The 23,089-nt window shown below is 49.8% G+C and overlaps 2 long non-coding RNA genes across 2 annotated transcripts; both read right to left on the bottom strand.

Moving 5' to 3' along the window:
- Window positions 1–3,409: 3,409 nt before the first annotated feature.
- Window positions 3,410–10,193, bottom strand: LOC142825151 (uncharacterized). Its single transcript, XR_012899633.1, has 3 exons — window positions 9,932–10,193; window positions 7,330–7,368; window positions 3,410–3,629 (listed from the first exon to the last, which is right to left on the bottom strand). It is a non-coding gene; the product is annotated as an uncharacterized LOC142825151 (long non-coding RNA).
- A 10,813-nt stretch (window positions 10,194–21,006) lies between these two features.
- LOC142825144 (uncharacterized) lies at window positions 21,007–22,072 on the bottom strand. The gene is made up of 3 exons (XR_012899631.1): window positions 21,995–22,072; window positions 21,669–21,763; window positions 21,007–21,140 (listed from the first exon to the last, which is right to left on the bottom strand). It is a non-coding gene; the product is annotated as an uncharacterized LOC142825144 (long non-coding RNA).
- Between the last annotated feature and the right edge of the window lie 1,017 nt (window positions 22,073–23,089).

Here is a 23,089-nt window from a genome sequence, read left to right as displayed (position 1 = left end):
TAAGCGTAACCCTTTCTAGGCCATGGGCCACACAAGCATATGAGTTACACATATTTGCCATATCTGGACTGTATTTATGTTCTTAAAACAAAAACATCCGTAAAACATTTTTTTTTCGAATAAGATTTCTCATCCCTGGGATTCACACTCAAGAACAGTTTTTAGAGAGGAATTAGAAAGAAATGTCCTCTGATTTTAAAATTATGTTAATTAAAAAAACATTCACACCCATAACAAGGAAAATTGCCAAGAAATAAGGGTATGTCTACATTACAATGTTAGTTCGAACTAACGGACGTTAGTTCGAACTAACTTTCATAGGCGCTACACTAGCGCTCCGCTAGTTCGAATTTAAATCGAACTAACGGAGCGCTTAGTTCGAACTAGGAAACCCTCATTTTACGAGGATTAAGCCGAGTTCGAACTAGCTAGTTCGAATTAAGGGGTGTGTAGCCCCTTAATTCGAACTAGTGGGAGGCTAGCCCTCCCCAGGATTCCCTGGTGGCCACTCTGGCCAGCACCAGGGAAACTCGTCTGCCCCCCACCCAGCCCCGGAGCCCTTAAAGGGGCACGGGCTGGCTACGGTGCCCGTGCCAGGTGCAAGCCTGCCAGCACCCAGCCAGCAGACCCTGCACCTGGCACGGCTCGAGCCACCCACCCGATGTCCCCCAGCCCTCCCCCTCTTCCTGGGACCAGGCTGGCGGCTCCCGGGAGCTTGCCCGGGACCGCAAGAGGCGGGCACCCGCCTGCTCTAGTGCGGACATCGTGGACCTCGTCCACGATCTCCGCACTAGGCACAGGAAAGTGGCCGCCTAGGGCAGGAGAGCTGCCAGCCTGGCCACCCAGGAGCAGGTGTGCATGAAAATCAAGGTGGTCCACTGAGACCCCCGACACTGAGCCCTGAGCTTACAATGTCTGTACTGGGTCAGACCAAAGGTCCATCTAGCCCAGTAGCCTGTCTGCCGACAGTGGCCAACCCTAGGGACCCTGGAGGGGATGGACCGAAACAATGACCAAGACATTTGTCTCGTGCCATCCCTCTCCAGCCTTCCACAAACCTTGGGCAGGGACACCACTCCTACCCCCTGGCTAAGACTACTCCATGGACCCAACCTCCATGACCAAGCCATTTGTCCCCCACCCTATGTTACATCATGGAAAGTCCCAGGACTCTGGAGAGTAAGGCTGAGTCCTATTTGACTCCATTCAGGCCATTATTCAGTTTCTGTGGTTCACTAATTAAGTTAAATATTGTGGGGCTAATTCATGGTGGATGATCCAGTCACTTTGGTTAGGCAGAAGCGAAGTGGCCAGAGAGGAGAACTAAGATCCACCCAGGAATGGAGCATTGCCTGTTCCATTAGATTTTCACCATCTCCTCAGGCATGATGTGGTGGTGTTGGGGTCTCACATTAGGCCTTGAGGAAGGCAGATTTGTGCCCCTGAATGAGTCCCCAGGGATTGAATCTGGCTCTCTGGACCTGTTGCAGTAGATATTCCTATTGACTCCATAGGGAGGGGTCTGTAGAGAGAACTAGGCAGTTTTAGACTGCGATAGTCAGGGCAGCATGCTCAGCTGTATGCAAGCACGCTCCAAAACACACATTCCTGAACCCCCTGGCAGGGGTCTCCCCAAAGAAACCAGTGCCCTGACTCATCTCACTCCATAAACAATGAAGAGGCCTGTGATACCTTCCATCAGGGGTGGGGAACCTTTTTTGGGTCAGGGGCCACTGACCCATGGAAAAATCTGTTGGGGCTGCACACAAGTGAGAAGCAAAAAAAGAAAAACCAGCCCCGTACTGACGTGGCCCCTAACGGAGGAGAAAGACATTCCCCACAATCCCCTCACAAGCCAGAACCTAATGGGGTCCAGGCTAGTAGACTTTGTGTGCTCCAGTTCCACAGCAGGCATGAGCTTTCTAATACTCGGCATGGGGGAGCCCCCTTAGCCTTAGGGGCCAGATCCAGGCAAGCCAGGGGTCCGTATTCAGCCCAAAGGCCTGAGATTCCCCACCTCTACCTTAAAGAAATAATATAATATAATATAATATAATATAATATAATATAATATAATATAATATAATATAATATAATATAATATATTTTCTTACTATGCACTTTAGAAAGGTGTGTCTGTCTGTCTATTCTTCCGTCCATCAGTGAGTCTATGTGTTCAAGAACCTCTCCTAAACCGTAACAGCTAGGACCACCAAATTCGGTATGCTGCTTTGTCTTCGTAAAGCTAGGTCAGGGTTTGATTATCTCAGGACAAGGGGATAAGCCTGGAATTCGCTTGTTTCTCATAAAATGGAAAGGGAAAGGTCTAGCAGGAGGGAGTTGTGCTGCGGAATGAGCCAGGGGACAAGGGTGGAGAAAGGGACAGCTATCCAATATATATTTCTCTGTCTGTGTGTCTGTTTGTCTGTGTGTCGGTCTGTCCCACAGCCGGGGAACATGCACTGTTTTCCGGGTTGTGTGCTCACTGTAGCAGCAGCGACTATGGGTAGGCACTTCTTACCTCTCCCTCTCTTCCCCACCCAAGCTGCTGCAGTGTGAGGGGCTGGGGTTATTCTCTTCCCCTGGGGCAGCCTGCATACTGAACCCCCCACTTCCCAGATCCACCCCAGAATAATAATTTAAATGAAGAAAAATGCAATGCTCAGTCAAACTTCCAGTAATATATAATGTAATATATAATATCTCCTTGCCTCTAATTTCTACTCCAACCTTTTTTACCCATGGAAGTTTATGCCCAATTACATCTGTTAGACTTTCTATCCCTGTGAGACTTGTCTCCACAAACAACAACATTCTCAACCCACTTTACAGGAGATTTGTTTGGGCCCCTTTGTTCTCACTTCTTGTCCATTTTATCAAATCGGCACCAGTAGGTAAAAAGAGGAATTTTATTTATTCCTTCACATAACACATGAATTAGCGGGCACCCAATGAAATCAGTAGGTGGAAGGTTTAAAGCAAACGTAAGGAATACTTCTCCACAGTCAACCTGTGGAACTCCTTGCCAGGGGATGTTGTGATGTTCAAAGTAGTAATAGGATTGAAAAAAGAAGTTCATGAAAGTCAAGCCCATCAATGGCTGTTAGCCAAGATGGTTAGGGATGCAACCTCATGCTCTGGGTGTCCTTAAACCTCCACCCATCAGAAGCTGGGACTGGATTACAGGGGATGGATTATTCCCTCTGAAGTTCCTAGCATTGGCGACTGTCGGAAGACAGTGTACAGGGTTAGAAGAACTATTGGTCATTTTGATGTAGCCCATTTGGATGTCTCTAATATTGGAGAATATTTGTATAATTAAGGCAAGTTTAGTGTCTTACCTGTCACATCCAGGTTCTGGGAGTCACTTAGAAGTGAATTCTTTTCCTGATTCTGATAATCCTTGTGCTGATACAGACAGGTAAATCTCCCTGTGTTGTTCACACTCACTCGATAGCTGTAGACAAATTTGGTTTCCTGCATTGGCCAGCTTCCAAGATCCTTCCCATCTTTGCAGAAAATAACACGTGAAAAAGGAGAGAGGGCAGGTACTTTGCACTTCAGGACCAAGCTGACTCCTTCCTCAGAGGATGTCTTGTCTAGAAGTAGCTGAGGAGCAGAGAGGTTACCTGAGTAATAAAAACATTCGGCTAAAGACAATGGGTCTATTTCCTTAATGATGGAACCTGCCAGTGCTCTAAGGACATTAGCAGAGATTTTGGCCCAATATATAAGGTCACCTGCCTGGTTTTGGGGCCTTTACAAAATCCCAATGGAAATGTTGCCCCAAAGAGCCCATAGAAGGAAAGGAAGTGGGGGGGGGGGGGTCAGTCTGTTGCCTCTGTCTCTGTCTCTGTCTCTACACAACCAGTTATTTCAAAATCATGTTGAAATACTGTCAAGCTAGAGGAGTGTTTACTCCAACTCTTATAACCTTCAGGCTGTGTCTAGACTGACAAGTTTTTTCTGCAAAATCAGCTGATTTGCAGAAAAACTTGCCAGCTGTCTGCACTGGCCACTTGAATTTCCACAAGAACACTGACGATCTCATGTAAGAAATCAGTGCTTCTTGCGGAAATACTATGCTGCTCCCGTTCGGTAAAAGTCCTTTTGCGCAAAAGCGCCAGTGTAGACAGCTCAGATTTGTTTTGCGCAAAAAAGCCTGGATTGCGAAAATGGCGATTGGGGCTTTTTTGTGCAAAAGTGCGTCTAGATTGGCACAGACGCTTTTCCGCAAAAAGTGCTTTTGAGGAAAAGCGTCTGTGCCTATCTAGACGCTCTTTTCTGCAAATGCTCTTAACGGAAAACTTTTCCATGAAAATCATTTGCGGAAAATCATGCCAGTCTAGACGTAGCCTCGTTGTATAAGGAGTCGGATGAGGAGAGCTCTATTTTGAAATAAGTGCTGTGTAGATGCTCCCAATTTTGAAATAAGCTGAGCAATTGATGTAGCTCAGTTTGTGTAGCTTTTTTGAGTTAAAAGCCCAGCTGTGTAGATGCACCCTCAGAGTTACTTATCCAACTGTAACAAATAGTTCCAATTTATCAGCGGCCACTAAAACTGGGTGCCTTGATTTTAATTGTGCTCTAGTCACACCAATTCATAAAGTCAGAGACAGCCCAGAATTATAAATTCCTGGTTGGACAGTGTTCCATACTCCTTACAAGCCAGGTTCTTTCTCCCTAATTTTCCAAATGACACTGATCTATCCTTGCATCATGGGAAGTTTGGGGAGGAAATTTTTATATAGGCACCATCTAAGACAAGCAAAATAACATATCCGGGCCCCTGTGACAGCAGAAGCTTGCAATAGGTTGGGTTTGCTGACCCGCTGCATTATCCACTATTTCCAAATGGGGTTGAAAGGCTCTTATGAAAAAGTCTGCTATATCCCCGTTCCCTATATGGGTTGCCAGAGCCATCCAAGGGGTTCAGAGCAGGTGTGGAAAACAGGCTGGACTTGGATCCGCAAAGAAGCCTGAGGCCTTGGTTTAGGGAAAAAATTCCAGTGATTCATCTTTTTCATTATTATTATTTTTATTCCTGCATAGCCCAGGGTTTACCTTTTAGTTTTACTGCATCCTTTTTTGGTTGTTTATACTCAAGAGCATATGTTCATTAAGAGCAATTCACAAGCTAATACTGCTGATCAGCTTTCAATCACTGTGCTGTTTGGTCAATTACGCCATTGCTATTAAATTAATTATCTTCCAAAGTATTTTGCACAGTGTGGGTACGTCTACACTACAGCGCTAGTTCGAACTAACTTAGTTCGAATTAGTTAATTCGAACTAAGATAGTTCGAACTAACGCGTCTAGAACTAAAAACTAGTTCGAACTAGCGTTTTGCTAGTTCGAACTAGCAAGTCCACATTGAGTGGACTCTGAACAGGGCTTAAGGATGGCCGGAAGCAGTGCCGGCAGGGCATAAAAGGAGGACTTAGAGCATGGAGATGCTGTCTCAGGCTAGCCGAGGGCTGCGCTTAAAGGGTCCCGACCCCCACCCCGGACACACAGTTCTAAGGGGTGCCCCGCTTCCAAAGAAGTTCTGGCTTGGAGTGCCCTGAGTGCCCACACTGGGCACATCACACCACTCGGCCATCAGCCCGGCTGCACTTGCCGCAGGCTGCCATCTGGGGAGAGGGAGTAATTGGGGGGCTGCAGGAGAGCTTCCACCCCCAGAAGCCCGCAGAGCCAGCCCAGTCCTCCCCATCGGGGGCTCGTACCCCATTCCTCCCTCACCTCCTTCCACTTACCCTTCCCTAGCCCCTCTTCTTATTGATGTACAAAATAAAGATAACGTTTCTTCCAACATTGACTCTGTCTTTATTGAACAAAACTGGGGGACACTGGGAAAAGGAGGTGGGAGAGGGGAAGAGAAAGGCTGGGAGAGGGGAGGGCAACTAACATGATCAGGGGTTGGGAACAGGTCCCAGATGAAGAAAGGCTACAGAGACTGGGACTGTTCAGCTTAGAAAAGAGGAGACGGAGGGGGGACAGGATAGAGGTCTCTAAAAGCAGGGGTTGGGTGGAGAGGGTGCATTCAGAAAAGTTCTTCCTGAGTTCCCATAAAGAAGGACTAGAGGACACCAAAGGAAAGGAATGGGTAGCAGGCTTGAAACTAGTAAGAGAAAGTTGTTGTTCTTGACAAAGCAAATAGTTAACCTGTGGAACTCCTTGCTGCAGGAGGCTGTGAAGGCTACAACTAGAACAGAGTTTAAAGGGAAGTGAGATAAAGTGATGGAGGTTGGGTCCATGGAGTCCTATTAGCCAGAGGGTAGGAGTGGTGTCCCTGCCCAAAGTTTGTGGAAGGCTGGAGAGGGATGGCACGAGACAAATGGCTTGGTCATTGTCTTCGGTCCATCCCCTCCAGGGTCCCTAGGGTTGGCCGCTGTTGGCAGACAGGCTACTGGGCTAGATGGACCTTTGGTCTGACCCAGTACGGCCATTGTAAGCTCAGGGCTCAGTGTCGGGGGTCTCAGTGGACTCCCTTGATTTTCATGCACACCTGGTCCTGGGTGGCCAGGCGGGCAGCTCTCCTGCCCTAGACGGCCACTTTCCTGTGCCTAGTGCGGAGATTGTGGACGAGGTCCACGATGTCCGCACTAGCCCAGGAAGGTGCCCGCCTCTTGCAGTCCAGGGGAAGCTCCCGGGAGCCGCCAGCCTGGTCCCGGCAAGAGGGGGTGGGCTGGGGGGCATCGGGTGGGTGGCTCTGTGCCGTGCCAGGTGCAGGGTCTGCTAGCTGGGTGCTGGCAGGCTTGCACCTGGCACGGGCACCGTAGCCAGCCCGTGCCCCTTTAAGGGGTCCGGGGCCGGGAGGGGGGCATAGAGTTTCCCTGGTGTTGGCCAGAGTGGCCACCAGGGAAACCTGGGGAGGGCTAGCCTCCCACTAGTTCGAACTAAAGGGCTACACAGCCCTTAGTTCGAACTAGCTAGTTCGAACTAGGCGTTAGTCCTCGTAAAATGAGGTTTACCTAGTTCGAACTAAGCGCTCCGCTAGTTCGATTCAAATTCGAACTAGCGGAGCGCTAGTGTAGCGCATAGGAAAGTTAGTTCGAACTAACGTCCGTTAGTTCGAACTAACTTTCTAGTGTAGACATACCCTGTTTTTCTAGATGTTCCTGTGGAATTTGGTAAATAAATTAATTTCCCTCAATATAGAGACCTTCATCTAATAAACAATTAATATTTTTAACCCAGTCTACATAACCCCACCCAGCTCCTCACAGTTTCTGTCCCTGGAATTCATTGCTAGTCTTTCAGAAATTGCAGGCTTTTTCTGCAGTGTTATTTTATTTCTGTTCTAGGAATGTGGAGCAAATACTCACCCGGAGAGCTGCAGATTTCTTGATTTGTGAAATGAACCCCTTTAAAATAAACACACAATTTTAGTTTTGGGCACAGGCTCAAGCTTTGTTCTATGCTGCTATTGGGTAAATCCAGACTCACCTGTTGCTGGAATGGGTCAGGGCACATTCTGACCTCCTTTACCCAGAGATAAATAATACCTTTAGCTGCATATTATTTTCTCTTATGAGATATAAAGGAAATTAAATACAATGGTGGTTTATAGCCTATGATCCAGGGTCCCTTGTGGGTTTGCAGATTAAATCTAAGGCTTTGTCTATGTTGCCAATTAAACAACAAAACATTTGTCATTCACGGAGGCTTAACACCCCGTTCATTCGAAAGTCAAACTTTTCAGTGGCAAATGGGTCATTTTCCGCAGGAGTGCTCTCCTGTTGACAATACAAATCCTTCTCATAGGTGGTAGAATGATTTTGTCAGGAAAAGGGCTCACAAACAGCAGCTTTTACATTACTCGACTTTTATCGACATAACTGTACTGACACAGCTGTGACAGTAAAAGCTGTGTAATATTATGGACAAATCCTAATATTTCCAAAGGGATCTGCAGCTGCATTTGAATTATTTTAGGGGTCCACAAATGAAAAAAAAATCGCTATAATGCAGACATGATAGAGTGGTTGAGCAAAATGACACCTGGATGTTTCAAATACAAAAAAAGAAAGGAAATGCATTCTGCCCCTTTAACATTTTCATCATATGACACATGATGTTGAGTAATATCACATACTAGCAGGTAAATGCAGAGCTATAATAACATTATATAAAGGGGCACCAATTCTCTTCAAGCCTAGATTAAACTAAGATCTCAGTCCCAATTTAACTGACTTTACACTAGTGCAAAAATTTAACTCCCTGGGAGCTCCTTGCAATATTCTAGACAATGCATTCCCTATTAAACTCTAGAGGGGCGTCTGCACAGCAATGCTTTTTCGAAATCTACACAGCCGGCAGTTATTTCAAAATAATGTCGAAATACTGTAAGCTGGAGGACTTCTTACTCTGACTCCTGCAACCCTCATTGTAATAGGAATAAGGAAAGCCAGAGGAAGGGTGCTCTATTTCAGAATAAGTGCTGTGTAGATGCTCCCCATTTCGAAATAAGCTGTTTTGAAATAAGCTACGCAATTGACCTAGCTCACTTCTTCCATGTTGTCTGCTTTGAAAAAAATTGAGCCATTCTGAAATTGTTTCATATCAGACAAAGGCCAAGTTACCTGGAAAATTGCTGCTTCTAAAATTCCTTTATATATTAATTGTCCATGTGAAAATTAGTCAGTCATATTTTGTTTTATTGCTTGGAAAGACATGCCTGTTTTTCTGCTGTCACATAGATGATTAAAGAGATTTAAGGCAAACAATTGAAAATAAAAAAATTCCTTCTAGATTGTGACTAAGAAGAGATTTGAATTTGAAAAGGAGATTGTTTTAAGGAAATTCTGAGTATGTGAACGGAGGAAGATTTTTAAAATGTGAGGCTGTTTTGAAATGAAGTCAGAACATATTCTCAACTACTGGAACTTTCACTACCATGAAAAATTCCCATTCTGCTCTCTCTTTAAACTCAGCAACTAAAGTCATGATGCTTGCCAACTAAACTACTGAAAGCATGTAAAAGGAAAAGAATGGTGCTTAAAATAATAAATACAGTGTAGGTACAACAATTATTTCCAATGATTTAAATAAATATTTGGCATGGTGTTTTTTCTTACTTGCCAAATAAAACTGATCAGATTATTTATTATAAGAATTGGACTCCTTGTTTCTTAGATGACAAATAAATATATGTGGAATCCAGCCACCTCTAATCACTGTGGGTATTCCTACACTGCAGAGCTTACTTCAGATAAGCTACCCAAACTTGTACAATGAGGATTACAGGAGTTGGAGTAAGAAGTCTTCCAACTTGACAGTATTTAGATACTATTTTAAAAAAACAGCCTGCTGTGTAGATGCGGACTAAGTTATTTCAGAATAGCACTAGTTATTTTGAAATAGGGTAGACGTACCCTATGACTTCTTTTGAATTCCATTTTGGATTATTCAAGAAGATTTCACGCTCTTTATTCATGTGTGCATATTGTAGGTGTCCCAATGGAAAATTAAATGATTATATCTTCAATGTATAGGTTATTAATCTTCCAAAATAAGTTCCATTCTATAGTGGTGGATCTTAAACAGAGATATCTTGATTAAACAAGTGATATTTCCTTACGGTCTGATTCTGCCCCAAATTTGCACAGTTCAAATCAAAAGTAAGTCAAGTGGAGTTACACTGAATTTGCAATGGTAGAATCTTAACCTTTATATGTGTGTCTCAGTATGTGTATAAAATTAAGGCTGAGATTTTAAGTGTGCCCTAAAGGATCTGGACTCTCAATTCCTGTTAAGGTGAATGAGAATTGTGTGTTGAAATCCCCTAGGTGACTTGGCAAACCTTACCCTTAAATTCAATTTTAGACCAGTTATTAAAATGTTGCCTTTTAATTAAGGGGACCAGGCTCAAATATTTTGTTCTCAGTCTCAACTAAAAATAAAAGGTGGAATATCCACACTACTCACAGCAAAGCCAGAGAAGCAGCAGTGGGATCATCAGGAGATTTGGTGAGGAGAGGCAACAAGGAGACCAGAATCTGTTCTGGGTTTCCTCTTGCCCACTGGGATTCACAGAAGATCAGACACAGCCCCTCCCAACTGAGTTGCTTCTGGTAGCAGGTACAGGAAGCTGCTGCATTCACCTCTGCATCTCCTTTTGCTTCTCAGGGCTGTGACAATAGGCAGGTCGGTTTTTTATCTCCTGTGGACTGTGTTGCCGCTGTCTGTATGAAACGAAGGTTCACTACATTCTCCCTGCACCATCCCTCAGCCCCAGCTTCCTGTTTGAAACTGAAAAACCAAGGAGTTTCCTTTGATCTGAACCTCAAACAATGACAATGGACTGTGGAGGCGTCAGTCCCATGTTCTGAATGGCCAAATAAACAGGAGAAGAGACATTTCAGCCAATTTTCACATTTAACAGCCCGTCCTTTCCGTGGGTGTGTAGGGGGTGTTTTAAAGTCACTTCTGCTATAAATTAAGAAAGCCTTTGGCTGTGCTTGAAGAAAACAACCTAAATTCTTTCTCTGATACCAGTGTACCTAAAAGCAGCTCTACTGAAAAGTTTCCGAAAAACTTTTGTGCAAAAGGGCCAGTGTAGACAGCAGAGATTTGTTTTCTGCAATAAAGCCCCGATCACAAAAATGGCGATTGGGGCTTTTTTGTGGAAAAGCGCGTCTAGATTGGCCGTGGGCGCTTTTCCGCAAAAAGTGCTTTTGCGCAAAAGCGTCCTGCCAATCTAGACGTGCTTTTCCAAAAATGCTTTTAACAGAAATCTTTTCCGTTAAAAGCATTTCCGGAAAATCATGCCAGTGTAGACGTAGTCTGAGTGTGTTGGTGTGTAAATATAGTTTGCTCCTGCTTTGCTTAGATTTGTTAGATAGTTTGCAGATTTGAGTGTTACTTTGTTTATTGTAATTAACTTAATTTGTGACTCTACCCCAGCTATTGTTTTATTAAATGCAGGGAGAGCTAAAATATGGTTACCAATGTTTGTAATTTTGTGGGAATACAGAAAAGCAGGATCTTGCTAAATTTGTTCCAAAGGGAAGGGCTCATAATTATCAAAAAGAACCTTGCTAAGCAGGGACCTGACTTTCAGAGCTCTATGGCTATGGCTACACTACAGAGTTTTTCTGGGATACCCTGAAAAAATTCTGCCACATCCAGGGAAAGCATCCGCTTTTTTTGGACCAATTTCCAAAAAAGCGGGCACATGCACTGGGAAGCCCTGTATTCCTCATTTTATGAGGAATAAGGGCTCTTCTGAAAGAGGAGGTTTTTCCCGCATTTCGCCCAATGTAAATAGGCCAAATGTTGGAAAAGTCTCTTCCGAAAAAAGAATCAGAAAAAGGTACACAAATTGCGATTCGCAATTTGCGTACCTTTTTCCAAAAAGCCCCCCCCCCCTGCAGTGTAGACATAGCATATGAGAAAAAAGGGGTGAGGGAAGGTTATTCTAATCTAAATCATATTTATGTTTTCTCCAGCCTGCATGGGTTAGATGTGTTCTCCCCCACTGTTCAAAGAGAAGAGCTAAATAGGCATCTTTAGGAATCTTTTTAGGTTAAATGTGTTTCTTCTGTCCTGCTTGCTAAGAGTTGAAATCACTTGAGACTGATGGGAAGAAAAGTCCCAGCCAAGAGGTAGATGGCAGCAGATGATGTCTGATACCCATCAAGGCATAGTGGACTAGTCAGAACGAGTAAGATGCCTCTTTACATCCCTCCGAGCTCAGAGTGGGAGGTGAAGTCTGCAGATGGGTCTGCCCTGACCGAGGGCAGCAACGGAGAGAGGGGTTCAGAGAAGGGTTGAGCATATAAAGGGGACATTCTTGGTGAAGTAATGAAATAGAGGATTGATTCATAGTAACTACATATTCTGATCCAAGAAATATTGTCCAAGAAGTAAAAGTAGGCATTCAGAGAAGAGAACACATAGTTAGAATCAATAAGCTAATGTTCCCTGCATTCAGTAAAAGGGGTTCTCTTTGTTAAATCCCATTTAAATATTGGCTATAACAGGGATCCATTTGGCATATTTAGTTTATTGGACTTCTGCTCATAAAATGTATATATCGACTCCCATTCATGATTCTGTAATTTGTGTTTTTGGTAACAATTTCATTTGGATTTAAAAAATCATTTTTTTTTCATTTCCTCAAGTCTGAATTTACTTTCATTTCCTCAAGTCTTTTTTTAAAACTTGTCATTGTTGAAAAATGTTGGTATTTTGACCCATTGGCTTGATTGGGGATGGAAGAAAATGTCAAAATAATGCCATTTTCCATAGGATGGAAATTCATTTTTCTAACCAGTTGCTGGGTAAAAAGAGTCACTTTGGTGCTTTGACAGTTTTGTCCAATATGTAATACTGGTGACGAGCTGAAAACTATGTACCCCAAATATCAACTACCCAGAGGAGAATGTATATAGCTAATGAACCCTTTTAGGGTAGCAGCAGAAATGTATTTCTTCACTTCTAGGCTTCTGTCTGAGAAAGCAGGACTAGCTCATCAGCTTCAGAAAAGTTGTCTGGAGCCTGTGATAATCAGAGTTTTGATGCCTCATGAACAGAATGGGAGGGGGAAATCCTGAACCTCAAAAATACATACCCGGTTTTATTGGGTATACAATAGAGCAGTGTTTCTCAAAGTGCTCCACGGACCCACTCTGCCTTTGAAGCTTAGCAATAGCCCTTCAAAGGTGAAAGTGCCGTGTGGAGCCCAGGATCAGCTGGGGACTCCTCCACTGACCCCAGGCTCCATACAGTGCTGACACTTTGAAATTTTGCAAGGAGTCTGACTCCAGGCTCCCTGTGGAGTTTCAAAGTGGCACTGCTGTGTGGAGCCCAGGACTCCCCAGCTGATCCCTTCGGTGGTTCAAAGCGGGAGCGCTGCACGGAGCCCGGGGTCGGCAGGGTAGTCTCCCCCGCTGACTGCAGGTTCCATGCGGCACTTTCACCTTTCAAGTGTAGCATCAGCCCTAGGACTGTTGCTACACTTCAAAGGCAGAGGTGCCCTACCAAGTAATTGAATAGTCAATGCAAAACGCATTCACTATTCGATTAGTCAAGTAGTCAATATTTAACATCCTTAATACTCACTTCATATGAAAATACAGATGTTAAAGGTGGGAGAAATTGGCTTTCTAATGCGCCAATCAGATAATGTTGTTGTTCAAGAGTAAGGTACCAGTGTCAGATCTGTAGATGAATTCCAAGTTCTGCAGAGTGTCTCTGTAATTGGTTAGTGAAATTCCTTTGTCAACGAATGGCTACTTTTAAATCTGTGATTGAGTGACCAGGCAGGTTAAAAGGTTCCCCTGCAGGTGTCAGCCTGCATTTTCACAAGCATTACGAGGGTTTGTCCACTGAGTGAGGCTCAGTCAATTTAGCTACCGGGACTGGAAGCCAGGCCTTTTCTGAGGTCACCACCTGGCCACAGAGTTCATCAGGTCTTAGCTAAATGAGCAGAGCTCAGTCTGTGCAGACCAGGCAGAAAGGAACATGCTTGATTGCTTCAGCAGAGCCAGCAGGTTGGCTCCTTTCGCTCATGCAACTAGCAGTAAACTGGTCAGAGCCCAATCTGGGCCTGGCTATGGTGTGACTCCTTTAGCAAGCATGAGTAGCTGCACCCAGAAAGGCCTGTCTTCTTGGGTGCCCATCACTGTGGAATGGCCAGCGCCGGCCTGCTGCAGCCTGTAAAGGCCCCATACAGATGTAGTGCCTATAAATAGATCTGAGCTGTACAGTGGTTTTGTAGAACTGATGTAGAACCCCGCTCAGAGACCCAGCCACAGGATATGGTGAGAGGAACACTAAAATAGACCGTGAAGAGACTTTGTCCAGCCATCTCCTGCCTCCAGCCACCCTCCCCCTCGTAGCATGTGTAGCTATAGGGCAGTATGTTCACGTACTGTACGGACTTGATGGCACATTCTGTGTTTCTTCCATTTGCTGGAGAAATCTGGTCTCTTTTTTCTTTAAAGTTGCTCCTTAACACACAAACTTTTCCAGGAGGCCTATGGAATGTCCACCCCATCTCAGGAGTTTTTAAACAAGAGTCAGTGGGAAATGTACATTTGAATTTACAATATCATGGATCAAGCTGAACTTCACAGTTGCATCACTCTGATCCTGTGAAAACCTTCATTGGGAAACAAAAGACAGGACTATGCAGCGCTTTAAAGACTAACAAGATGGTTTATTAGGTGATTAAATGGGCAAAAATGGTTTACTGGGCAGCTTGAACCCACCCCTCCACCTTACCGTGGGTAGGCCCTTTATCCCTCTTGCCCCGGTGCCTCCCGACCCAACCCCGGTGGACCCGGGACTGTATGGGCTACATGGCCAATATGAGCACGACACACACAGAGAGAACACATACGCAGACAACAACTGACAGTAGTTTTATATTCTGGAATGCAACATTAAAACATTAGACAGAAAGCCACTTTAGGAGGGAAAATAGAGAGGTTCCCTTTCAATCTGATGGCAACAACTCATTTACCTTTTTTTTTCATTACCCAGATTTTTGTCAAAATTGACAAGTTTCTTTGAGGTGTTTCAATTTTGATGAAACTGCATTTTCCAGTGGAAACACATTCCACTGGGAAAATTCCAGCCCTCTCTAGGAAATAGGTAATACACCAATAAATGGATCTCAGGAATATGTAGCATAGCTCAAGAGTGTACTAGAACGAATAAAACGGCCTTGTCATGCTCTGCAAGAGGCTTTTTGTGTTCAGTTATTTCCTTTTTTTAAAAGCCCTTCACCCCAGACAGTTGCAGCTTCCATCCGTGCAGGACTCTGCTGGAGAACACACAGCACGCTGGCTGCCCAAGTTTATCGTCCACATGATGCCCCCTCTGGGAAAGGTGAGAAGGTTGCTCTGTGGTTGTTTGGTCCTCTGGTCTCAGCTCCTCACTGGTTCCCCTGCACAGACATCCCTCTCTGAAGAGCTACACAGCACTTGAGTTGCAACCTTTCCTGTCACTTCACATAGCACCATGATCTGATATATGTTGATTTTCGTCTGGCTTTTGGCATTGTCCCTCATGGCATTCACACCGGAAGACTGGGGAAATGTGGTCTAGATGAAATTAGTATAAAGTGAGTGAACAACGGCTTCTACATTTTGTAGATTACTCCAAACTGGGATGGGTTGCAAACACATTGTAGAATGGGATTACAATTCAAACAGATCTTGAGAAACTGGACAATTGGGCTGGTATCCCGGATTCTGACTGCACCTTTATACAGCCACAGCCTCCTGCCCCGGCACCAACACTGACAGCGGATGGTGATGGCTTCCCCCATGGCAACCACCCCGCCGGGGCTGATGGAGATGGAGGGTCCGGGCGCAGGGAGCTCTGCATTTACACACAGACAGGAGTGAGCTGGGGAGGCACAAACTCCTCCCCGTGTGTTAGCACCCACTCCCAGGGACAGCGCCGGGGCTCACAGACACCTCTCTGCACCCACAGGGGCCCTGCGGGCTGGGGACTGATCTCTGTCCCCCTTAGAACAATCTGGAGTCACCCCCGACTGCCCTGGGAGTAGGGCCTGGTTCAGATCTAAGGCCCCCAGTGTCGATCCGCAGTCACCCCCCAACTGCCCTGAGGACCCGTCCGGATTCTGATCTAAGCCCCCCAGTGTCAAAACAAGGAGGTGGAACTCAGCTTTGGGGTGAACATTCAGGTATCAACAGCTCTTCTCTGTCCCCACCTGTCCCAAAGAGAGATACTCATGTCCCAACACCCTGAATTGCTCCGCCAGCCAGCATCCTGGAGAGGAGACAGCTCATTAGGGACCAGAACTCAGAGCGATTGGATCCCACACCCTGGTCTCGGATCTCCCACACACACACCTGCCATAGGCACGTGCCCCAGCTGTCTCTGATACTCTCCGAGGAAGAGGACGGTGATAGCAGATGCCATGATGGGGCTGTGAGGGGCCCCTTAGCGCCACCACCAACGCCCCGGTGCCCAGTTCTACCCAGTCCCATATAAGGAGATCAGATGCTAGCTGCAGCTACAGGAAGATGTCGATGTCTTGTCACTTCCTGCGTCCGTCACACCTTGTCTCTGATCTTCAGGTGAAATCTAGTGCGGTCACAGTTAGCAGCAAAGGTCCCTGCACAAATCAGGAAACCCTGCAGCCAAGTGTCACGTAGCTCGCAGCTGGCCTGTTTGTTTTGGGGAGGGGGAAACTGGTCACCATCAAAGTACTCTGTGTCCTGGGCTAATGTGCATCTGAGCGAGATCTAGGAAGCCGCAGTCTCATCTTCCATCTTTAATCGACGACTATTTCCTGCAGATTACACACACCCCTTTTTTTACAAATGATCCAAAGGATGGCATCACAAGCCACGTGACTGAGGGGGCAGAGTTAAGGGCATTTGGGGGACAGTCACTGTGTCATTTCCAGTTGCTGGAAAGTTTGATTCTGCAGCCTCCCCTCCTAGCCTGCAAACCTGCCGCCATGTGACATGGGCCCTGGTGCCATGCATAGAGAGGACGCAATGGGGGGCACCTGGGTTTGCTGCCTCTTATGCCATAGTTCAGCGGTGATGATGGCTTAATGCCTGGAGCTAAGCGTGTTTTCTCTGTGTGTGAATTAAATCAACCAAGTTCAAAAGGAAACGGAAACAAGATAAATTCGATCCTGTGCCCCCAGTAGGTTACCAATGAGGAGAGACCCAGGGACTTACTCATGCCCCACAGATACCCTGCCCCCAAGTGGCCAGTGGGTGAGTGGCCAGGTCCCTAGCAAGGGATGGGACACGGGCTGTGTTTGTGCTGCCGCTGGCTAGAGAGCAGGAGAAAGCTGGGGGCCAGGAAGGTTTGATTCTGATCCTGGCTCTGGGAGGCGAGTGGGGACTAGTGGTTAGAGTCGAGGGCCTGGCAGGCAGGACTCCTGAGTGTTGCCAGCAGAGGTCGCTGTAGGGCAGAAGAGGGGGTTGAGAGAAATGGGACGGGAGCTGCAGGGCAATAAGGGTTGGGAGGGAGATGAGCCGAGGACAGTGCTGAGAGATGGGGGAAGTGGTTTGAGAGCAGACAGGATGGGGCAGAAAGGACGGAGATTTGAGGGGACATGGGAAGGGGCAGCAGGGCGGAGGTTTGGGGGGAGATGGAGGAAGGTCCAGCGGGGGCCCCAGACATTGTTGGAAGGGGGTGGCGAGAGGGGGGATGGGAACGGTTCCCCCCACACCGAGTCAGGGTCTGCGGATGGGGTGTGGGGATTTGTTTTCCCTCCAAAACTCCAGCTGAGCTGGGGCAACTCTGTCCGGTGGGGAGGGGGGGAACAAGGGGCAGGTGACACCCCCCATGGCCATGGGGCAGATACACACTGACACACTCATGAACGGGGAACGCTGGTGCCCCCCAGCCAGGTGGGGGGAGTTTCCATTGTCCCCTCTTCCCTTCCCCCCTCAGCACCTGCTCCCTTTATCCCCGCTCTCCCCCCATATTCCCCTCCCTCCAGTGGGCACCATTTCCCTGAGGGGAGGGGGACAATGGTGGCAGCCATCGTAGCTGAGGGCGGGGGATTGGCATTGAAAGGACACGGGGGGAGGATGGCCAGTGGTGGCCGGGAGGCCCTGGTTTTCCTGGGCGGCAATTGGAAGGCAAACTTTGCGGGTACGACCCCCACACAAGGACTCAAACCCGCCTGTCCCTGGATGGGGGTGAGCGGAGTCAGCCCGGCTCCCCGTCCTGCTGGAGTCGCCCGAGCAGAGACGCTTGTTTGTTTCCACAGGAGCCGGGCTCCGGGGAGGTGGCTCCGGTGCTTTTCACTCTCTGTGTGGACAGCAAGGGCTGTGGCTGACCCTGCTCCCAGTGTAAGCGGGGGAAAGGCCCTCGTAACCCCAGCAAGGCTGGGCCAGGATCCCTGGAGGCGCGACCCCCCAGTCTTGTCCTGGGCACTTAGCACAGGGGCAGGGAGTCCCCAGCCTGGGGTGGTCTCTGTGTTCCGGATGCTTCCCGACCACAGCTCGTTACATAGAGCTCAGGGCAAACACAATTTATTAAACAGCAATTAATTAAAAAATAGAGGAAAGAGGGGGAGGTGAAAGGAAACAAGTGACCGTCCTGTGGGTACAGGGACACCACAAAGAGCCATCTTGGCAAGGGAAAGGAAGTTCACAATCTGTTTCTCACACGTGCCAGGCCCTGGCCGTGCTGCGCTGACACCCCACGGTGACCATCGTACCTCAGAGCAGCCCCCGGCAGCCCGTGTTCCCCACAGCGACAGAGCCGGGCTGGGCTGGGTACAAAGTGTTGTGCTAGCAGGGCCAGCTCGACCATACAGGCGAATTAGACGTTGCCTTGGGAGCCAGGCTTCCTGGGGCACCAAATTAAACAGAAGAGATTTTGTCTGTATTTCAAATATCTTCACGTGTGTGATCTCCTCTGAACAAAGTGTCAAACATTGTACCTGTCACACAGCGCCACGTGGCCATGTCAGAAGCTGAGCTGCTTATAGCACCTAGAGGAGCACAGTGGGGTACGTCAATCCAGTTAAAACGTGGCCAGGCACAGTTTGAAAAGAGCCACGCCGAGGTCTGCTGACTGGCAGCTCAGTTGGTTTCAGTAGCCCAGTGCTGGCCAGTCACACAGCTCGGTCCGTGTTGCTCGCTCCTTAGCGAAGGCCGGTCAGCCACCCGCAGCAGCTGTTTGCCGTGTGACGAGCCGTGATGCCAAAGGCGCTGTGCCCATGAGAATCGTGTCTTGTGCTGGACTTGAAACGTCTGGGAAGAGGTTTTATCCAGATTGTAAAAGGAGCATCACAAGTACTTGGAACATTTCTTGTCGACTACTGCAGTTAAAGTAGCAGTAAGGCCGGTTTCCTTGCTCTCTACGGCAATGAAATTCTGCCGTAGAAATTCTGCCCTTTTGTTTAATTGTTAAATAGTTTAAAAACAGTTCTCAATGAATGCTGCTATGATAAAAGAAATGAGAACTTACCAGCTGTATGGCACTGAGGTGGCATCGCATGCACGGTAACATGCCCAGAAAGATGCCAGTAAAATAGAGAGCTACACGCTCAATTGTAAAGTCGTCACTTTTCTCTTGCCTTGTGTTATTTATTTCCTCCATATTCCATCATTCTTACTAATCCTTTTGTTGATAGCCCTGCCCAGAAACACTGGGTGCAACTCAAAATGGTTAGAACGCAAAGGTTTATGTTGAGCCAGGTGGTTTGGGGCCAAAAAGCTTGAGAGCCGCTGCTCTGGGATGTGCCCTGCAGCCTCCTGGGGGAGGGGAGGTCACCTCCTCTGAAGCTGGGTTGGGGGGAGAGGGAAGAGGTTTCTGCTGTAGGGCTCCCTAAGGCTGGCCCTGGCCTCTGTCACGTGGTGGGGGGGGGGGGTGTCTCTGTGTTTCTGATGTGACTTGAGGTATCGCCCCTTCCTGGCAGCACGTCCCTGCCCCCAAAAGTGGGAGCTGGAAAAAAAACTGTAAAGAGTCTCTGAGGAGCAGGGTTATGTGCGTGTGGGGGAGACCCCCAGACACCTGGGCACAGAAAGGGCAGCTCCCCTGGGCCCTGACTGGGCTCTCATCGCCCAGCCATCCTCACCACTGCCCTACTTCTGTCCTGCTCCTCATCCCCACCCTCCGCTGTTCCCATCCCCTGTTCTCCTCCATCTCCTCCCCCTTCCCTTCTCCTTCCCCTCCCCATTTCTACCTGCCCAGCTCTCTGCCCATCCCCATCCTCTCCCTCCTCCCCATTTGTCCCCCTCTTATGTGAGGGGCTTTGCTGGAAATGTCCCTTCCCCCCCCAGCCAGGGAGATCTCCCCTCCGGGAACAATTCACCCCCCCATCTCGCTCCCTCCCCTCCACATTGTTTCCTCCATTCCCCACAGTTGAAAATTGAGTTCCCCCGTCCCCTCAGGTGACAGTCGGGCTCCTCCATCCTCTCAGGTGACAGTTGGGCTCCCCCATATGCAGCTGCCTAGGTAAGCGCCCCCCAGCCAGAGCCTGCCCCGGCACCCACATCCCCTCCCCCACTGCCTGTCCCAGGCGACCACCTGAACCTGAGTCCCCCTTTCCCCAGGTCACAGCTCCCTCCCTGACCCTGCACCCCCCCGACACCCCTCCCCCAGGCCAGACTCCTCTCTGACACCCTGTGATGGCGCGTTGGGGTCCCCCGCCTCCTGCACCCCCGTAATGGCACGAACAGACTCCACCAGCCGGTAGAATAGAGGTGGTTTATTGCTTCTTCAGGATACAGCACAGGACAGATGTCATCAGGCTGCAGGGCAGGTCTAGGATGCCTCAGCCCCCCTTGATATAGGGAAGGGGGTCTCGGCTTTTAAACCCCCCAGCCTGTAGCTGAGGCTGCTTCCTCCATGCTCCCAGACAGAAACTAACTAACTCTCCTCCAGCCCTGCCCCCCAGCCAGGGCAGACCTCCACCCCCTCCCTGCACCCAGGCTCCTACCCTAAACTCCCTTCTGCACCCAACCACCCCGTCCCAGACCCCAAACCCCTCAGTAGAAATGTGGCCCTTGATCAGTTATCAAAATGCCCCCCCTCCATTAAAAATTATTGACCAAGCCTGATACAAATGTTTTTTCAAATGTTGTTTAATCAGAGTTTAAATCCAGTTCTATACAATTAGGAGGGTTGGGGAGAGGGGGACGCAGCTGCTGGCTCCTCAGCTCCCTCACTGGCTGTCTTCCTGCTGCAAGGGAAGCAGAATCCGTCAGCGGTTCATCCCCCAAGGACTCAGGGGTACTGGGCCCCCCGGGATTTCCACCCCCCTCCCTCCTGCGCTGAGACTTGTTCTGCTCTCTGGTCACGCCTGTCAGGCCTGCAGCCCTTAGGGTGAGCTCCTGACCCCCCCAGGGCTCCTGACACCTCTGCCCCCTCCCGCCTCCTAGGACACGGTTTCTCCCCCAACCATGCGGGTAGGACATGGGGTGGGGGCAGCCTGAGGAAAGGGGTGGGGGGGACTCACTGAGGGGAAGAGAAGGAGACCCTGCCCCTGCCCCATTCTCCTGCATTTGCTCCTGCTGCTCACCATGTATTCCAGGAGCTGATGGGCCTGCCCCTGCAGGGCGTGGGCCAGGACCAGCCCGGCCTTGCTGTGGCGCCGCAGGGGGGAGCGGGCAGCGTGCAGAGCCGTCTCCAGAAAGGCATTCTCCTGCTCTGGTGTGAAGAGCTGCCCAAAGACCTGAAATCAAGAGCACAGGAGGTTTCAGCTGACGGCCCAGAGCCCGGCCCCAACTCCTGGGGCTAAAACAGCTTCCTCCTCCCCCAAACTCCCTTCCAGACCCTGCACCCAGATGCTCTCCTCACCCTGCACCCTAACCCCTGCCTCGGGTCACACCTTCCTCCTGCCCCCAAGGCCCTCCCAGACCTCACCCCCCTCCGCACAACAGAGCAGCCCTAGGCCACTGGCCAACATCTTGGAGCGGCCTCCATCGAAAAGTGTTGCCCCCCGTCCCGCCCTGGTTCCCCTCCTACGGGAGATCCGGGCTCCGTGCGTCACTGCCCCTAGGAAGCGCCGCCCCTTTGAAACGCCGGGACAGCGTCACAAAGGGGCAGCGCCGCCCTGTCCACAGCTCGAATAGTCGAGGGAAAATGCATCGACCATTCGATCAGCGACTCACTCCCCGCTTCCCCCCCGCGTCCTACCCGCACGAGGGCCCCAGCCAGCCCCACCCCCGAGCCCTGCCCTGCCCTGGCAGCGCGTCCTTACCTCTCCCACCCTCACGGTGTTGCTGTGAGCCAGGACCCACCTCTCCTTGTACCAGTGCCTGCACCACAGGTCCTCTGCCTGGTGGATGTTGAGGCCTGGAAGAGACACAACAGGGTCATTCTGCTGGCAGGTCTGAGCCCTTCCCCTCCCACGGGCCCCTGCAGGCATCCCTGGGCAAATGGAGGGGCACAGGGGGCAGAAGGACGGGAACACAGAGGGACGCATCCCCCCTTGGACCAGTCTGAGGAAAAGGGTTGGGTCCCCTCCCCCCGCCGCCGGCACCCTCAGGGTGTCCCTGGGGCCCACTTCCCAGCTGGGTTACTTACCCCTGTGGTGCAGGACTAGTTGGAAGAGGCGGTGCACCCCCTCCCGGGCCAGCCGGCTGACGTCCTCGGAAGGGTCCGAAATGAAAAGGCCCAGCTGGGCCACGTGGTGACCCATCCTCGGCCAGTCGGCGGAGTTCTGAGGGGAGAGAGAAGAGGGGGGTGTCCCTGAGCATCCTGTCCCACACAAACGGCCGCTCCCTGAAAGGCCCAGGGTCGCCCCTCCCCAGGGAAAGTGGAACGCGGATCAGTCCCGGCCAATTCCCGACCCTGCCTCTGCCTCCCGGGGACGGTCCCAGCCCCGCACCCTGCAGCCCCAGACCCCCCGGCTCCGAGGTCACTTACGTCAAACCCCGGGAGGGTGGTGGCGACTCCCAGCAGGGCCGTGGTGCTGCCAAGGGCCCTGGCTCGCTCCTGGGGCAGGCGGGACTCCAGCCAGGGGCTCAGGTGCTGGGGGGGAAAGAGGCAGGTCAGGACCCGAAGGGAGGCGCCGGTTCTGGGCAGAGCTTGGGGCTCCTCTCAGACTGTGCCCCCCCCCCCAGGCACTGACACTGCTCCTCCCTCGACCCCCCGGGGAAGCAGGGACAATGGCCCCGTCCCCCCCACGGGGCTCACCTCCAGAATCAGCTGGAGCCGGGCGGTGTCTGGGGACGCGGCGAGGACATTGCCCAATAGGACATCGAGGATGTCAGCAAGGACCCGGCTGAACTCCTGCAAGGCAAGGGGGAGCCCTGGGTCAGAGGGGGGGCTGGGGTTGGGGGATCCAGGCCGCCAGAGGCTGCTCCTGCTCCTGGCTGGGTGGGGGCGAGGGAGGGGACGTACCTGATTGTGGGTGGGCTCCTGCTGCCAGTCCCCAGACACTGTCTGTCCCACGGCCGCCCTCAGCAGGGGGCTCAGGAGCTGGGCCGGCAGGGGAGGCTTCAGGGTGCTGGCAGGAGAGAGGGGCAGAGACTGTTAATTCAGCAGCAGGAGACTTTCCCACTCCCTGGTCAGGGGATCTGCTCTTGGGGGGGGGTCGGGGGGGGTCGGTACCTGAGGCTGCAGGCGGCGCTGAGGCAATTGGCCAAGACCAGAGGTGGGGGGGAGGCCTCCATGATC

Source organism: Pelodiscus sinensis, unplaced genomic scaffold (assembly GCF_049634645.1).
Source record: "Pelodiscus sinensis isolate JC-2024 unplaced genomic scaffold, ASM4963464v1 ctg36, whole genome shotgun sequence".
NCBI lineage: Eukaryota > Metazoa > Chordata > Testudines > Trionychidae > Pelodiscus > Pelodiscus sinensis.
The sequence above is the reverse complement of the archived record's forward strand: the minus strand, read 5'-3'. Positions and strand labels throughout refer to the sequence as shown.